The 18,526-nt window shown below is 40.2% G+C and overlaps 1 protein-coding gene across 3 annotated transcripts in view; it reads left to right on the top strand.

The window, feature by feature from the left end:
• LOC109988579 (RNA binding protein fox-1 homolog 3) overlaps positions 1 to 18,526 on the top strand; it is a 542,301-nt gene that overhangs the window by 166,846 nt on the left and 356,929 nt on the right. For all 3 annotated transcript variants that reach the window (XM_065949245.1, XM_065949247.1, XM_065949244.1), the window contains exon 3: positions 1,823 to 1,878. The gene's annotated coding sequence lies outside the window, so the exon portion shown is untranslated. The remainder of the gene's footprint in view (positions 1 to 1,822; positions 1,879 to 18,526) is intronic.

The following is an 18,526-nucleotide window of genomic DNA, read 5'->3' as shown; positions in this document are numbered from 1 at the left end:
TTTGTTTGAGGCTGTGTTTGAGTGGTGTATTTCAAATTTCCCCGTGTTTTGTTTATTCCTCTCTTTTTTTTTTTTTTTTAAAGGATCCAAAAACCTTGGTTTATCATTTAAAGGTGGTATAATAGATAGCTTTCAGAGTAGATGTCCCGCAGATGTCGCACTTTACTGTAGCACCAGTCTCTCAAAGAAAAACAAAAGACATCGCTCCCTCTCACCCTCCACCCATCCCTCAGTGTTCCAACCAATTAGACCCATTTGAAGGACTGATCTCCATTCAGATAGGCAGCTCAAAGTTCAGTTCTTAATTCTTGGAAGTATCTTAGACCAAACAAAGTATTTTCTTTGGTTTGGGCAGTCAGTTCTTGAGGTGAAAATCTGCTATTGTGCATCTAGGAACAAACCCAGTCTGACCCCAAAGGTCACATATTATCAACATTTTCAACAAGTTTAAATGAGTCTCAAAGCTCAGCAAAACATGTCGGTGAAGTTTCTTATTAGAAATCCATTCTGATCTGTTTTTGTATCATGCCTATTGTTAGGCCCCACCATAAGGCGGCCCTATGGGGCTAACAACAAACCACACATTGACCCATTAAAAGACACTAAACACCTTCACAAAAGTCAAAACAAAGAGATTTATTACAATTACTTCAACTTAATGATAACAAAGATCAAGTTAGAAAGTCATTTTACAAAACACAACAGACACTCCCTAACTGAGCGTCCCAGTAGTCACAACTCCAAATGCCTCTTTTTTCCTGCAGCCAGCATTGGCCTTTTAAGCTCTGAGGCCAGGTGTACCTCGTTATTCAATTAGTGGCTTCACCTGGGCTGCAGAACAGAAAGGGAGAAGGGGCAAACAGTACAGGCTAGGGGCACATGTTAGTGTTAGAAAAACATGGTAAAGCATATTTTGCGTAATATGTGAGCTTTAATTTAACATGTAAATTTCCCAACTGGGAATTCAGTAAACACAGTCTTATCTTTAATCATTTTGTACAGTTTTTAGTCCCTTAATTCATTTAGAAATCTCAACTATAACCCACAATTCTGGTCTCATGATTGCATTTTTTTTCCAAGTTGTATATTTGGCCTTTTTGCCTTTATTAAATAGGATAGCTGGAAAGAGACTGGAAATGTTGAGAAGAGAGTGGGGGATGACATGCAGCAAAGGGCCAAAGCTTTATTTGAACCCATGACTGGTGCTCGTTAACTGCTTTTCCTAACAGCTTCAGAGTGTGTTTAAAAGCTGTACAGAATCACATGGTCTCAAGTTAGACCCTATCCTATTCGTATGCAAACATTTGTATTTTGTGTTGCGCTGCATCATGTCAGATGCTCCTCACTGAATTGACATGGATAAAAACATTCTGTTTTAGCAATTGGCTAGAGATTGGGACGTAACCAATACAGTAAAAGATGGTTTACTTTGCTTTGCTAAAGATTTCTTTTTTGGGCATTCATGCCTTTGTTAGAGTGAACAGTGGAGAGAGTAGGACATCGTGGAGAGAGAGAGAGAGAGAATGGGGAATGAAATGCGTGAAAGAAGCCTCAGGTCGGACTTGAAACTGGGCTGCCCGCTTGGAGGACTACAGTTTCCGTACATAAGGCGTGACCTAACTGCTAGGCCCCTGACGCCCCCAAAAACCACTTTATATATGAATACATTTTTATATTAATATCTACAGATGAAGTAAAACACCAGAATAAAAATCTTTCCAGCACTTGCATACGCTTAATTTTCTATTTTGCCTTTCAAAAGTCTTTGCATTGAAGTAGAGTAAACATTTAAATATTGTATGTCTTTGTTGTTTCTCCACAGGCTGACATACCTGAAGACACATTCAGACGTCTGGTCTACTTTGCAAACATCTTATTGTAAGTAGTAAACATTCCTTCTTCTTTTTCTACTTCATACCACTAATACAACCTCTACAAATCGCTGTGTAATGGATGAAAAGTGCTTCACTTTAGCCTGGCTCTACAGGGGCCAGATGTACATCACAGTTCACCCTTCACACTGCTGTTATCAAAGTCATTGTGCTTTAATAGTGCTTCAGCTCGAATCTACAGCAGTACTAAATAATTTGCTTGCAAATCAAAGCAGTTCTTTTTTTTTTTTTTTTTTTTTTTTTTTACCGAGGAGGTGGCTTGATGAGCTGAAACACGTCACACTCTGCTTTTACCAGATGCTGTCGTAGGACACTGTGAGACCTCGGGCGATTTCCAGTCTAAAGATGCTAAAGCTGACTTCTTTTTTTTAATGATACCCCTGATTCTCTGAGTATCAGGACAGTGACGATCGTCACAACTTGTATGTTTATGTACTTATTTACAACCCAAAAGGTAAATGTTGTTATCCTCATAACGAGGATCATTGTTTCTTGGATGTATCGACATGGAACAAATTTAGCTGAAATTGCCACATGTTTCTACCAAAGACCTTTTTCCATCTTTCAGTTAAGGCCACATACAGGATTTGCTGAAGTTTGACAGAACTTGAAGTCTTTAATTTCATATTTGAAAGTTAGCATGTTTCATAATGCTATGTTTGAAACTTAATTCCTAAGCAACAGTCTGTAAGAAGCCAGAGCACATACACATCCTCCAATCCTGAGCAGAATTCAGGCCCCATCATGTTTCCACCAAACTGGCTGTAATGTATGGGTGGACACGTCGTTTTTTTTTTTTTTTTCAGGCTTTCGGCCTCTTAGAAGACTTGAAATGAAACCAACTCTGTATTAAGGATGTTTTGGTACTCGTAGGTTCAGTCCCCTGAATTCTATCCACGTCTGAGTGATCTGATGGTCGGGGTTTCTGTCTGAAATAATCACTGGATGGATTGTTGCTTGTAATCTCTAACGGGCTTTTTCTTTCAAGGAGGGGAGTGCTTTTTGTCACACAGAGACGACTGAGGTATGGTTCTAATGGGAGGCTTTTCTGGCAGGCAGACAACAAAATGTAGGTATTTATCTCTTAGGTCCATTGTGTGGGGTTTGTGGCTTCAATATGTGAAGGAACTATGAAATAGATAATCAAGCGTTTTCACACCATCATATTAAGAGTCCATTGGAATGGAGCTGTCCGTGTAACGTGAAGGAAATCTTTGCATCCGGTAACTCTGTTTTATCAATTGTGTTTTTTTCTTCAATTTTGTTAAACACGTCTTGCAAATATTCATCCTTCAAATAATTGGTCAGTTTAAACACATTCTCCAGGGACATCAGCTACTCGGGGGTGACCACTGGTGAAACGCGGGACCAGGATGTAGAGCAGTTAGTTAGTTGCAGATTCACTGTTTTTATTTTTATCAAGTCCCATATTGGCTGAAATCTGGCTGATTTCAGAATTATTTTATTGCAATAGCTGACTTGTTTGAAACCCCCTCCCAAAAACTTGGTTTGGTCCCGCCTCAAGGTGAGACATGCAAATAACTTTAAAAATGTATGTTTTTGAGTGGGTTTCACAACAACCATTTGTCTTATAATTAGGCTGAACAATAAAGTTGATCATCCTAATTGCGACTAGTGCATGTGCAATAGTCACATCACAGCCTGCAATGCCAATCATGTGACCAACTTGTCTGTCGTTTGATGCAAACCAAAACCGCCAGTTATCTTGTTTCTATTGCTTTACAATAAAAGTCTGTCTGTAGTCAGAGAACACACCGCTGTGCCGGCAGATTCTGTGTGTCCTCCTTGCGTGTAAAATATAGATATTCAGGAGACACTGCTGCTTTCACTGATATCATGGCATGACTCAGGGCAGACGCTCTTTTCTGCGAGGCACGTTGAAAATGATACTATTCCCGCTACCGTGTATCATCTTGGTAATGCTGTGGCCACATTTACAGACTGTTCATAACCAATAATGGAGCAGACTGTGAGCTTTCATTTAATCAGAAGTTACGATCACTGTCATGCAAACTAAACATAACTTTTAACATCATTAAAAAAGGTTGAGGAGATACCTCATTTATAAGCCAATAGTTTAGTTGTCGAGCTTATGAAGAGACGTGTCGCTCTGTTCTCTCTCCACATGTTGTCTCTACTTCTGAGTGTGTTTGTGTGTGTGTGTGTGTGTGTGTGTGTGAGCTGGACCAAGTTTGGGATCAAAGTAGGAGCGGGTTGAGATTTCAACCCGGGTTGAGTTGGAATCAAGGTTGTCAGGAGAATTTTAACATGGGGAGGCATTTTTGGTTGAATGCGTAGTGATCTTAAGAAGACACAGATTTGTGTAATTTGTTTTGAGTGATTTGCATAGTTGGAATTCCCTAGTGCAAATTAAATCTATACCTGTCTTTGCATTGACTGTGTTTGTGATTGTTTAGGTTCAGCTGACGTTATTTGTACCAGTAGGTATATTTCTGAATAGCTTACTTTCAAAAAGAGCTAAAACAAGAATTAAATGCCGTTTGGAAATCTGTATTGTTGCAATACAACATTGAACAAAAATGCCTGGCTCTGCAGAACCAGCCTGCTAATTTTGGTCCATTACAAATGCAAATCAATGTAATTTTTTGTGTGTGTGTGTGTGTGTGTGTGTGCTGCTGAAACTTGACAGCTGTGGGACATCTTTTAAACACACTGTGGACCTGTTATTACATCAGAAGACTGACTACAAAAGACATCATCAGTTCCAGACTTTTGAAAGCGGTCCAGGCAGGCAGGTCTGGAACTGACAACCGGCTCAACTCATAGCTAGAAAAAGCAGCCCAGGAGAAAAGTGATGCCATAAGAATGGGGGGGATTATGTCTTCACTGCCCCCTCATTCTCCCTGTCATACCCCCTCGGCTGATGTGCCGCTAATATTGTCTGTTTGAGTGGAAGGCTGAGTCAGAGCTGCTCAGACTCTCACAGTTTGAATAGCCTGTAAAGGAAGGGAATCCTCTTTATAATGGGCACTGACTCAGTATATGGCACTTGGGATGATATTGTACATCAAAGTTGTGGTATTGATCATAACTGGCCAATCCCCTTAAATCAGTGCAGTCAGTGTTTAGTCAACAGCGTCCTTTTTCCACATTGCAGCCACTCAAGGTTCACCTCAGTTTACCTTTTGTGAGGAGGAACAATTGAAGTGTTTGCTTTTAAGTCTATTTTCAATATTTTCAAGTTTCCCTTCTGGCTGTACAATACCATCCAGATAAAATAAATGAACTTTTCCCTGTGAGGTGTTTTTTTTCTGTGTGTAGAAGCCGCTGGCCTTGACAGTTTCACAGCTCTCCGTGTAATTTATTTTCCAACACGCAGCATGTTTTTTAAAATATATTTTTTTTTTATTATTTGACTCACCTTGAAATAAATAGCCTTTCCTTCATTAGCGAGAATGAAACCTGTACGCTTCTATTGAATATAGCCTGAGGTCACAACACTCAGATGAACCAAACCCTATTAATTTGAGGTCTGTGAGGTGGTGGTGGTGGTGGTGAGGGTGTTGAGCTGTGTGTGTGTGTGTGTGTGTGTGTGTGTGTGTGTGTGTGTGTGTGTGTGTCTGTGTGTCTGTGTGTGTGTGTGCACGTGCGTGTGTGCCAAAGGAAAGGAGTTTCATATATGTACTGCAGGCACCTATTATTCTTTTTGCATTCATTTGACTTTCTCTCTTTCACACTCATAGCTGCACACATATGGTGCAGAGACTGTTTCTGATCACAGTTAATGAAAACACATACTGTACATACCTTTTGTCCATATAAACGTGTTTTTGGTGCTCTAGGGATGTTGCTTCTAAAAAAAAAAAACTGATCGAACGTGGTGGAAAAGACCGTATTTGAACTCTAACCACTTTCTCAGATTTAAAATTTCAAATACTCATTTTTGTAGTTTTTCCTGAGATGCAGTAGAAGGCGCTCCATAAAAGTATCACCTAGACTTTTTTTTGCATGCACTGGTGACCTTTATGGGCCTCCATACATGTGTGGTAGTGACGGTGTCTGCAGAGACCCCGTCCTCTACATGGATTTGGATGTTGTGGTTTGTTTTTGGTTGACACTGGATGTTTTCGGGCCAGCCTATGACGGTACACAGGTGAATTTAGGAGTGGATATGATTGGACGTGATTCACACCAACTAATATGACAGACCATAGTGACGGATACGGCCGTAGCAGCAAATAAAAGACAATGTGAGGCGAAACTCAATACGGATAAAGCTCATTCCATAGTGTGCGTTAGCTTGCAGTGTACATACAAGCTTGTTTGCACGTGTTGTAAGGTGTGTGCCGTTTAAGGTGGCTTGTGTGGATTGATGATTAAGGGAAAAAGTGATATCTCTTGTTCAGTGTTGACAACTGGGTTGAGATTACTTGAAACCCCAGTGCACCATTACACAACTATCCTCCTAGTTCTGGAATTCAGTACAAGGTGACTGTCATTTCATTCTTTTCAGGACATGAGAGTCCCAGTGGCAGACTAAACTATTAATGATTATGAACAGAAACATGCTCATTAAAAGCAATCTTGTAAGACCAGAGGATCAATTAAAGAATGCAAGTGTTGTGTCAGTCTGTCTTGATTTGCCTCTGTGGCTCTATAAAGTGTTCATAATGCAAGATGACACCAATAACTTCTGAAGGTCATCAAGGACCTTGTCAAAACACAGAGGAAACACTCTTTCCCTTTTCCTTATTGTTGTTCACTAATGAACGTGTTATCAAGCCATTAAAATGATCATAATATTGTCATGATGTGCTCAGCTTTTAGGTTCAAGACTCCCACTTAAACTTTTAAGTCATGACACCTTCTTGTTCATCAAAGAACAAATGTGTTTTTAACCCCCCACCAGTGTTACAAATAAAGCCTGACTGATTAATCAGCCAGTTGACAATATCGGTATAAGCATATCCAGTAACTATTGGCTTCCTGATATCGGCCCCAAAAATTTCAAATCGGTCTGATAACAAATTTGTTCTTATAACCATTTAATTTAAAACAATGTTTTTATTCATATTGCATGTATTTATATCAAAAACATGATGTGATTCATTTCTTGATAAATTCCAAGATAATCAGGCAGGGTTCGGGGCATCACTGAAAGTGTGTGTGTGTGTGTTTGTGTGTGAGTGCTGTCACTGATCGTCCCTCTCTGTGTGTTTAGAGGATGTTCTTTGGTGTTCTTGCTCGACCAAACTATCTTCCTCTCTATCCACAGACAGAGGAGGCCGGCTCACTCCTCCAAATGAGAAAGTAAAAGGCTTCCCCCCCAGCTCTCAACTGCTAAAGATCAACTGTAAATCACGCTAATGGAATCCATGCCAGTGCGTGTGTATTTGTGTCTGTGTGATGTCTGTGTGAGCATGTGTGTATTGTCTCTGGGAATGGAAGATGAGACTGTATTATTTTGCAGCAGCTATCGTTCGAGTAAACCCTCCAACAGCAAGCACCGATCGGAGCGTGGCAGTGAATATATACTGCATGCATTAGGTGCTGCTGCTCTTTTGTGTTTCAGATGACACAAGCTTAGGGTGGGGGCGGCTCCATGTCAATGCAACAGGGAGTCGGCTTGAAAAGATATTTAGATGACTCTATTGAGATGATTGTATGCTCTTGAACTTGTGATTCAGCGACAGATAAAGTGCAAGCGTGCATCACACTGAGCAACGGTTGCAACATGAGACAAATAAAAGAGCGACAGGCAGATAACCTGAGAGACAGGATGATCAGTCAGAGAGGGAGTAAGACAGAAAGCGTCAAAACACCCCGACAAGAAATCAGCAGAGTTAGGTTCAGGGCATGTGGGGGCTGTGTGTATGTGTGTGTATGTGTGTATGTGTGTATGTGTGCATGTAAAACCTGATGCAACTCAGTGCAAAACTTCAGCATGCAACATGCAACATTACTTAGTTACTGGTGTGAAGATCATACACACACACACACACACACACACACACACACTGAGTACAGGGAGTGGCCCTGTGCTATTCTTACTTCTTTTTGTCAAACTAACAGCTCATGGTATTAGTTTGTGTAGGAGTCTTGTTGTAACGCACACTTTTCTTCACTCCTTCCCTACTTCCACACTAAAGAGTTTGTCGTTTAGTCTTTGAAATGATTAACTCTTCTTGGTTGAATCTTTATCTGAGGTAAAGCTTTGCCATGTTAACCATGAATGGGTCAAAGTCTAGGGCTACAACCAACGTTTATTTTTTTTTAAATCCATGAATCTGATAAAACCTTTTTTTTTTTTTTTTTAATTTCCAGCCCTTTATTCAAAAACATAACACAGATGTTCAGACAACAAAAGGTTGTGACTAGAACGTCCCTGAGCCGTTAAAATGAAATCGTAAATATAAAAATCCAATTGCTGAATGAAAAAGCTTTAAAAGACCCTGGACTAACACAAAAAAAAATACAAATATATTCTCGACAACAGTTTATCATTATTGTAATACATGAAGGTAAAGTTTATGTAAACGGCACATGAACACAGCTCAAGCTGACCAAGTAGCACTCGGCTCAACAGTCTGACGAAGAGTGACGCAATAATCGTGTAACACAACAAATGGACAACCACATTAGTTACCAACACCTTTAATTATCAATTCACTGTTGCAGCTCTATTACAGACCATGACAGGAACACTTTTAGATTTTTCATTCACCAAAATTCTATCACAGTGCAGAATAGTTTGTCCGACGTGATCATCTGCTCTGAGAAGAGCTGTAGCTGTCCATGGTGCTGAAGTTTCCAGCTCTCTGAACCACCTGCTCAGTCTGTACATGAACTCCAGTGATTCCTCCATGAGCAAAACTATGGTAAACGTGTGTCTGCTTATTTTCCTGTATCTGCATAGAGTCTCCAAGGGGTTGTTGCTCAGACCTGTCACTTTGTATACATCTATTAATGCTACCTAAAGAGGTGGAGCAGACAGCACACACTCAGCACACACTCGAGTAATGTGATTAATCAAAGACGCAGACAGATTGAGCGTGGGGAGATCTCCTGCTACGGAGAAACAGGACTTTGTTGTGTTCAGCAAAATAGCTCTATGGGGAATTGGAGATAAAGTGGGGAATAAAACTTTCAGCATATGGTCATGATGAGCTGGGGGGATCGTACGGTGCAGATTGGGAACGGATGCCGTAAAAAGTGAGGATTTTCTCCACTTGAGATGTTTGAGCCATATGTGGGCATGTGATTTAAGGAAAGAGAGCAACTGTTTGACTTTGGTCTAACTCAATATTTAGAAAAAGGTGCATGCTTTGCTGACATTTTGTCTGCAAACATGTTCATTCTAGAGCCATGCGGAGGAGTAACCGGCTCTCCAGAGTGTATGTCACTTTGTAATTAAGCCATTGGGATGACTCCCACACACACACACACACAAACATGATTTCTCTTTGTGTAACACAAACCAAACATGTTGAGCACAGTCTTTTTTTCTCTCTTAACACAAAAGACATACAAGTATTTTATTTGTGACTCTACATCAAGCACACAGACAAACACACATACTCTTAGATCCCTGCCACAGGCAAAGTCACAGGCTGTCCCACGTTATCGGAGGCGATTAGAGGCCCTATCAGCCCACCGACAGCAGCAGCAGCAGGCGCACTCACACACCTATCCCAGCCTTTAGACACACATACATAAATTCAGAGCAGCAGCACCAGCATATGTGAGACATAGTAGTCATGATTAGAATCATTCTTACTCCCTGTTTGACTTGATAAATACATCGTGTTGAAAATAATGTAGCTCCCAGTTTTTTCTTCTCCACCTCCTCCTCCTCCTCTCCGTCTCTGTGTTCTCTGCTGCCTTTGTTCAGAGAGTCAATGTTGAGGGACTCTATAATCATTCCTCTGATGGTTGTCCTCTAGTGTGTGTGTGTGTGTGTGTGTGTGTGTGTGTGTGTGTGTGTGTGTGTGTGTGTGTGTGTGAAAGGGTGTATTGCTCCGTCAGTGATATCATCCAGGCTGTACGTCTCTGTAGGTCAGAGTCGACACTCAGACAAGGTCAGGCCGTCACTCTTGATGGAAACTATCTATCTCTGTGACCCCAGGCGGCAAAAAACTGTTAATCAATCTACTCTCTCTGAATGCTTTGTCCTTGAAAAGTCTGACTACCATCTCCATTTTTTTTTTTTATACACTTTTACAATACATGTGTGTTGTCCGCTTCTCTGATTGCTGTGGATCAGTGATCCTCAAAGTGAGGTGTGGGACTCCTAGGGAGGGGGCTGGAGGTATGACAGGGAGGCTGGCAAGGCTTAAAAAAAACAATAAAATCTGTTTTTTTTTTAAACTGTGACTGTAACTTACGAACTTTGTGAGAGGACTTCCAGGTAAATGTTAGTCTGAAAATGCATCTTCACTGAACGTCACAAATTTTTTGACTGACGGTGTGTTTTAGAGCCCGATAATATCGGCCGATATTAGCATATCATGTGACCATCCGTATCGGCTAATTACCTCTGATATGCGCAGATATCATTTGCGTTTCATTTTATTACACGAGCAGTTCTGTGCCATCAGCAGAGGGTGCTATATGAATTACAACAAGCACTATCACTCTCACCAGTGTCAGGCGGTGATGCACGTATGCACAGTTACTTTCCAGTTGATTGACCACCTTGTCTATGAAACCTTTTCCACAAGTGTTTGATGACTGCATTTTGAGGGATCAGTGCAATAAATGTGTATATCCATATTTATCTTTACAGATCGACGACAGAACCAATATCGCCACCAATTTATCCCCAATATCGACATCGGGCCCCAAAAACCCCATATTGGTTGGGCCCTAGTGTATTTAGTGTATGTCAGTATATATTGATGTGTATGCTGAGTCTTTGGGGGGCTTCAATTTTTTTTCATCTTCCAAACGGGGGCCCGGCAAAAAAGGTTTGGGAACCACAGCTGTAACTTAAATCTGGTGCATGCAGTCAGATTTGAATTTCTTAATATTTTGTCTCCTTCAGCTGAAATCTTTCTTTCCCCAGATAAACTAAAAAAACACAACAACACTTAAGCTCTAACATTTGACACAACGGTCGTGAAGATCTGTTGCATACGTTAAAGAAGCTAATATGCATTCATGTATCTATTGAATATATTATCTGCCATTGTCTGCAGTCACTGTGTGCAGATGTGGCCTGTTCCATATCATGGAGATCCTGTTTAATAGTTTCAACAGTCACTTGCACACACATAAAAGCATACATCATTATTCATGCACATCAAAAATTCTTATTTGCATACCATTTTTTATTATCAAGAAATAAGGAATGCATACCATTCAACACAAATGTCTAGATAATTGGATCATGCATTGAAGTTGGTTGGATAAGATAAAGAAGACGGTTGAAGAGAGCTGAGAAGAGGAGTACAGAATCTTTGGTTTGGTGGGGGGAAGTTATGGCTTTTCTTAAGCATGGAATGAAAATGAAGTGAAGCTTATGCGTTTCCTTTTAACGAGTCTGCCTTGCCTTTGGCTGCATCCTCAACTTTTCTTTTTTGTCTCAATTTTATTTTATATTTCACGGTTCTTTCTTCAGCCAAGCTCATTGTCTCTGCTCCCCTGAAGCGAGGGATTCTCTTTCTGACAAAAAAAGGCCAAGTGTGGCTGAGAGGTGAGGCTCTTCTAAGGTGGCTGCGAAAGATGTTTCTTATGAAAGTATGTACACTGAATTAGAAAACCATGTGTTAATGTTCGGCTAGGATTGAAAGAGCTCTCTTATTCCTTAGCATCTTACATCTTACTGCGTGTAAATGTTTAGGTTCATCACAACATGATTGAAGTAAATTAAGTATGTTTTTTCAGAAACCGAAAAGGTTGTCCAACAAGCAAGTTACTGCAGATATATCGTGTGTAGTGCTGTCATTTAAAAAAAAAAGAAAGAACTTTGAACAAATGTTGAATCCCTTTTACAACCATTTGTTGCTTGTTGCATATTTATTTTGGCTAACTTGATGTGTAGCCCTGCACATCACATGTGCTAGAGAGTGGTACCTTACTTTGCCATGTTTTGAAGTATTGACCAAGCGTCCTTATTCAACAAGCTAGCAGTAAGAAATGTTGGTGGTAGGGCTTCAAACTCTTGGGTTTCCTGAGGTTTGTCACACTGATCACTTTTTCTTGTTAGTCAACTGAAGATTAGTTTTAAAGGGATATTAAACCCCTTATTTTGTACACCTAGACCTAGACAAAGGCTGAAGTTGACCTCTCCTGCAGTTTGGTGTTTGCCTGACATTCAGTCACTGTGCTCATTGTCCACAGAGAACAGAACTGCAGATTCTGACATTACCTCGTGGCAGCCAACGGGGTTTGGAGTTTTACTATTTTATGAAGAACACCTCTGAAATGCATTGAGACGAGGGCCAGAGAAAACGGCCTCTAGCTTCTTTGTGGTTCATCTGTATGCCACAACATATTGTATATATCCTGGAAAGGGCATCATGCATTTCTATTCCATCAGAGTATATACCAATACTGACGTGACAAATATCCCTTACAACCCATCTGAGATGTTTTTTTTTAGAAAAGTTCATCTGCAGCTGAATGAACCTCCAGCTCTTCGTGAACTCCTCCATCACAAAACCTCACAGTGTAGTGTGTGTTAGTTGTGGTTCATTTTGACCATTTACTAAGAAGTTAAAAGGAGAAACCAGAGGATATACAGTATTTGTTCTCACTGCTCATTCAAAAAAAGCTCAGATTTCCTCTCCGCCACAAATGAGAAAAATTACTTTTTGAGGGAGACCAATGAGAGGTTTAGGGAGAGAAGGGCGGGTCAGAGGGATAAGAAATAGCAGATGCAGATATTTGAATATTTCTCTGTTAATCTTATTGAGGTTGAATATTGGTTATAATGGTAGAGAATGCTTTAGCTGCATTGAGTGTTGAAGCTCTTTGGCTTTGGTGTTTTATTTTCTAATGGGAAGGCGGCTGCAGAAATTTGAAAGTGAATCAGAGTTTATGTTTTGAACTGTAGATCAAAAATGTATCTGGCTCCGCTCATAATAAGAACCATTTTCTGCAGACTTGACCCAGTGTGTCTGACCTGGATGAAGGTTGTTCATGAACTTATCTTCTTCAGACTCGTATACTGTTACTCCTTTTCTGACAAACCAAAAATCAACCTCTGGGCCGAATATAACAGCAAAGGTTGAACTGATTAATTTAAATCTGGTTCACATCTACGCTTTGTTTTCTGATCGTTATTGGCATGGACCAAATATCTGTAAAACCTGCAAAACAATTTTACAACACATTCCCTGGAAATCAGGTTTTTCACACAAAGATATGCACACTTTGGATTCAAGGGCAGACACAGAAAGAGCAAATCGTTTTAAGCAGTCCAAAGTAATCAGCATACAAATCCAAAAGAGAAGACAAAAAGGCTGGGTCAAAAAACAGGCAGAGATCAAACACACGAAGGCGATAGTAAAGAATGCTCGGACAAGGAACACACTAGGAACTGGCAACACGAGGGAGCACACACTAGGGCCCTTTCTGAATAGCCACAGTTCAGTATGGAGTGCGTACTTTTCAGTAGGGGGTTTCAGTAGACTGAACCCTCGTGGTCATTCAGTGGGCATTTTTTGGGGTCCGCCTCAGTATACTGAACATTTAAGCATGGATACTAACTTCCGGGTTTTATGCAGTATGGATCGGATGCATCCTTTCAGGAAATTAATTGTATTTTACCACCCACAATGCTGTGCAAAATTAAACATGAGACGTCACTTCACGTACGCCTCCAAATCAAAACGAAAGAGCATGGATTAATTGAATCCATTTTTTATCTAGAGTTTAAGTCCCTACTGAAATCGCTTCTTTTAATTAACAACATAAAATGTAACAAATGTCTGCATTATTATAGAACCTTTCCCCGTCTATTCAATTAATGATTTCCATATTTATGTGTGTGTCTTTATTGGTTTATTTCACTTTATATTCTGTATATTACTGTTTTTCATTTGTACTTTCCTGTATGTACTGTATGTTATTTTATTATTTAATCTGTTGTTTATGTGATTTACATTGTGATGCTGTTTTTTGTTTACCTAACTGTATATGTGCATTACTCTTCTTAAATATTGCTAAACAAAAAAAATGGGTGGATGCGGCCGGTTCGGGTAACGCTAATAACGGCACTTCCATACTGAATGAATCAGACGAAGTAGGAACAAATATCTGCCTACTGTGTGCGCCTACTGAAAGTAAATACTAAAAGTATACAGCACAGATAGTAGGTACTGTCTACTGACTGCTGAAAGATTGTGTAGGCACTTAGCAATTTGGATGCATACACTGAGATTAAATACACAGATAATCAGGAGATAAGGAGATACAGGTGTTGGGCTATCAGGGCAGGAACATCAGGAGCAGGACAGAAAAGACAGAGACAAGGAGTGAGTAAAAAACTACAAAATACAACAAGAAAAAATGAAAATATACAAGAAACAAAAAACTTGACCTATGCAACAGAGCAGAACATGTCAGGCTTATTTTAACTGTATCGTACAGATGACCTATAGCCTGTGTTTCCTCAAAAAGTGGTGAGATAGACTCCAATAGTTCTTCAGTGCAGTTTTTTTTTACTTCGGTACCTTGAGTCCATGTATTGTCACACTGTATAAACAATAAACAAACATCCCCCTTTGTCTCATGTAGATCTGACATTTAGAGCCTGAACCACGAAGAATGGATTGCAGAAAACTGCATCATATGCTCCGGCTATTTGCTTCGTTTCAAAATCAAATTCACAAAGCATATATAGGGCTAAAGATGTTCAAGCACAAACACGCCCAAAAAACATTGTCCTGCTCCTTTTAGGTAGGTCTTGTTTTGTGTCTGAATGTGGAGAGAAGCTATTTTCAACTTTACTCTGTGCATAGTTGCATTCTCATGCTGAGTGGCCACAATTTTGTCCACATAAAGATGAAGAGCGAGAGTTTCAAAGCACAAATAATTGCATGAATGCATAAGTGGAGGCTCCCAATTAGATCCCGAATCAAATACAAAGTATTCCTCCTCACTTATAAATCCCTCCGTGCACTTGCCCCTCAGTACCTCTCCTACCTCCTACAACCAAACACCATGTCCCGAGACCTCCAGTCCTCGAACACCGGCCTGCTGTCCATACCACACACCAGACTCTGCACATATGGAGACAAGGCCTTCAGTGTCAAAGACCCCACCCTCTGGAACATCCTCCCCTCAAGACATCGGCAATGACCCATCTTTGTACTCTTTGAAAAAAAACTTCTCAAACACCATCTGTTCTCTGCAGCCTACAACCTCCCTTAACTCTGTCCTCCATTGGTCTCAGTGTTGTTTTTGTTTGTCTGGTCCATCCGCCATGTAAAGCGTCCTTGGGTCCCTAGAAAATGTGAATTCAATCTATTAGTATTATTATTTAAATCAAAGCTTCCTCCCTGAATGGAGAAATCAAGGACAGCTCAAAGAAAAAACAAAACTCTCATCATATTCATGCGTATTAGGTCGACTCAAAGAAAGAGTTGTTTTTGAAACATGTTGATGCACCTCAGTGTGATCTGTGCAACAATGCAATCAGTAAAACATTTTCCTAACTCTTACATTGGACGAAAAAGGAACCGTGGTATATGTTTTTTTTGTTTGTTTTATTTATCCCACCTCTCCTTTTCACCGTATGCTGTCTCTTGCTGCTATACGCCATCTCCATACCTCCCTCCCTCTCTTTCTCTCTTTCTTCACTCTTCTCCGCTCATTCCCTCGCTCCCTCCCTGCTGTCAGATACTCAGCGGCTGCATTTCGTTATGCTAATGAGGCTAAGCCATGCTGCAAGTGTTGATGCTGTGGGATACATTCACAAACACTTAACCCTTTCCATGCTTTTTTTCTGTGCACCCACCTCCTCATTTACCCCCATCGCTTCATCAAAACATGTATTTTAAATGTCAAGTTTCATCGGGACAGGCAAGAGGCCGCACAGTCCTTTTGAAAGTCTGCCTCTGCAGTGTTCTCAATCTGGAGGGATTCAGCCTGCATTCATCTATAGGCTGGTTTAATTCAATTCACATATAGCCACTTATATATATAGTTTTTAAATTTAGCCTGGACAGGATTCTAAGATTAATACTAGAGCCTGACCGATTAATCGGCCAGCTGATAATATCAGCCGATATTAGCATATTCAATGACTATCGCTATCGGCTAATTTTATCTCAGATATAGACATATATTACTAGAATTCTTTACCAACCTAATAACCTTTTATCTAAGTATTGTTGAATTACAGTTCGGTGACACACATACATGCACAGTTTCTCTAGTTGAGTGATCATCTTATGTTTATCACCAGAAGGATCTTTGTGAATGGGCATTGTACACGGTATAAAGAGGGTGTTGCATATAAATTCATGATGGTAATGCATATTAAAAGAACATAGTGTCTTCAAAGTGTTGTATTAACCAACATGCATTATATAATATGTGCTTCAGGTTCTTACGGTGATAATGTCTGTAGAGACCTCCCTCTCTAACCTTCTCCTCGCACCATCTCTACTTCCTTCCCACAAAGCAAACTCACCTAAGTCATCCTGGCCCTGCTCAAATCTCAGCATGCCAACAAGGGAACTAGTTATCCATCTCCTTTGCTTTATTTTTGCTTTTTTAGCATTTCTAATTAGAGGACTTGGGAATGGGAGAGAGGCATAGGAGGAGGGATAGAGGGGGGAATGAGTGAGAAAAAAAGAGAGAGGGATGAATTGAATGTGAGAAATGGGTTGATTAAGATTCGCAAGCATCCACCACACCACCTCCCCACCTCCCTCACCACTGGGCATTGGTGATGAGGAGATCAGAGGCCTAAAGCTTTATGCCATCCTCCAGAGAGAGTTGGAGAAGATGGAGAGAGAGGGGAGCTCATAAACACTCCTCCTCTCAGCTCACCTCTGCAGGCCTGCAGGCTACACTGTTTCGCACAGTCAGGAAAATCATTTTCTGACTCGCTGCAACTTTCAAAAGAGCTGAACTTTTAGGTTAATAGGTAGGAATAACAATATCGATGAAAGGTCGCTATCAAGGTCCATTTGGAGAGTAATACTTTTCCCTTCTGAAACTTAACACATTAGAAAGAAATGTTTCTGATTCAGATTACCTCTTTAATCCTCCCAAACTTCAAGCTTCACCATTCATTGTTTGACTAGGAAATTTCATGTCTTGAAATAATCATGAAAAGACTATTATTGAATATGAATGAGCTACACTTAGATAAGCACTTTTTTACTGTTCTGACCATTTAATAAACTTTACACTAAACAATCACTTATTTACCAACCACTGAATTCCATGCACTTCATTATCATGAAACAATATGTACATTCAAACCCACATTTTGGGGTTCAGTATCAGTCCCAAGGTAGTGTCTATAAGTAGCTATCTGCTTATGAATACAGAATCAATAGGCAAGGATCAAGGCGAAGGTTCAGGTTTCCATTCTTAGTCCATCTTATATTTACTAATTACTGCTTGAACTGTGGTTGTATGCAGAGGCCAAACAAGGCGTATTGGCCTAGATTTCCTATACCAGTTATCCAGATATCCACTGGCTGCAATGGAAGATCCAAAATACCGCCCAAGAAGCTCAACTGAATTCCCCTAAATTTCCTGCTGGAAAACCCTAATATCCAAAGTCAATGAATCCCCCCCTCTATTGTCAGTGTCATTGTTTGTAATTAATTACAAACTAGGGCCCGACCGATATGGATTTTTTACAACCAATATCTCCGGTATATCAGTCGATATCTTTCCTTAGATCTATCTTCGACCTGTGGAGACAGATATAGATATACACTTTTATTGCGTTGATCGCCCGAATGCAGTTATCAAACACTTGTACGTGCATCACCGCTTGACACTCTGGAGGGTGATAATGCTTGTTGTGATCCATATAGCGCCCTCTGCTGGTGACAGCCAGGTAGAGAACTGCTAGTGTAATACAATGATACTCAAATGAAATGCCAGTGAAGAAATCTAACAATATCGGCTCATATCTGCAATAAAACTAGCCGATGTAGATATTCACTTGACATGCCAATATCGGTAGATATTACCGACGGGCCAAATAATCAGTCAAGCTCAAACCCCCCAATACTTTATAATGCAAAACAACTCAACAGCATCACAAAGTACTGCCAAATGCTACTCCATGCCTGGATGTCCATCTGTGGTATAACTTCACCCAGATTCAGTCATTAAAAACTGAATTGAAAAGTATGAGCATTAAACGACAACTTGACTTTAAAGGAGGACACAAAGCTGTTAAAAACACAATTAAAAGGAAGTTAATGGTTCGTAACGCTCCATGTAAGCAGGCGTGTAATTATTTAAATAATATTTCAAATAATAAACAAGTCATACAGAGTACTTTCTTTAGATCTTCACGCCCTGTAACCTGTGTTTGTTTCTGTGTATTGAATGTAGATGTCTGTGTATTAGTATTACAGTAATCAGCACAGGTCCCTGCTGCTTAGCATGATCTAATGAGTGTAAACTCTGTTACCAAAGAGACCAAGAGGAATGTGTTCTGCGAGTGATTG

This window comes from Labrus bergylta, chromosome 21, assembly GCF_963930695.1.
Source record: "Labrus bergylta chromosome 21, fLabBer1.1, whole genome shotgun sequence".
Lineage (NCBI taxonomy): Eukaryota > Metazoa > Chordata > Actinopteri > Labriformes > Labridae > Labrus > Labrus bergylta.
This window is presented reverse-complemented; position numbering and strand designations above follow the sequence as displayed.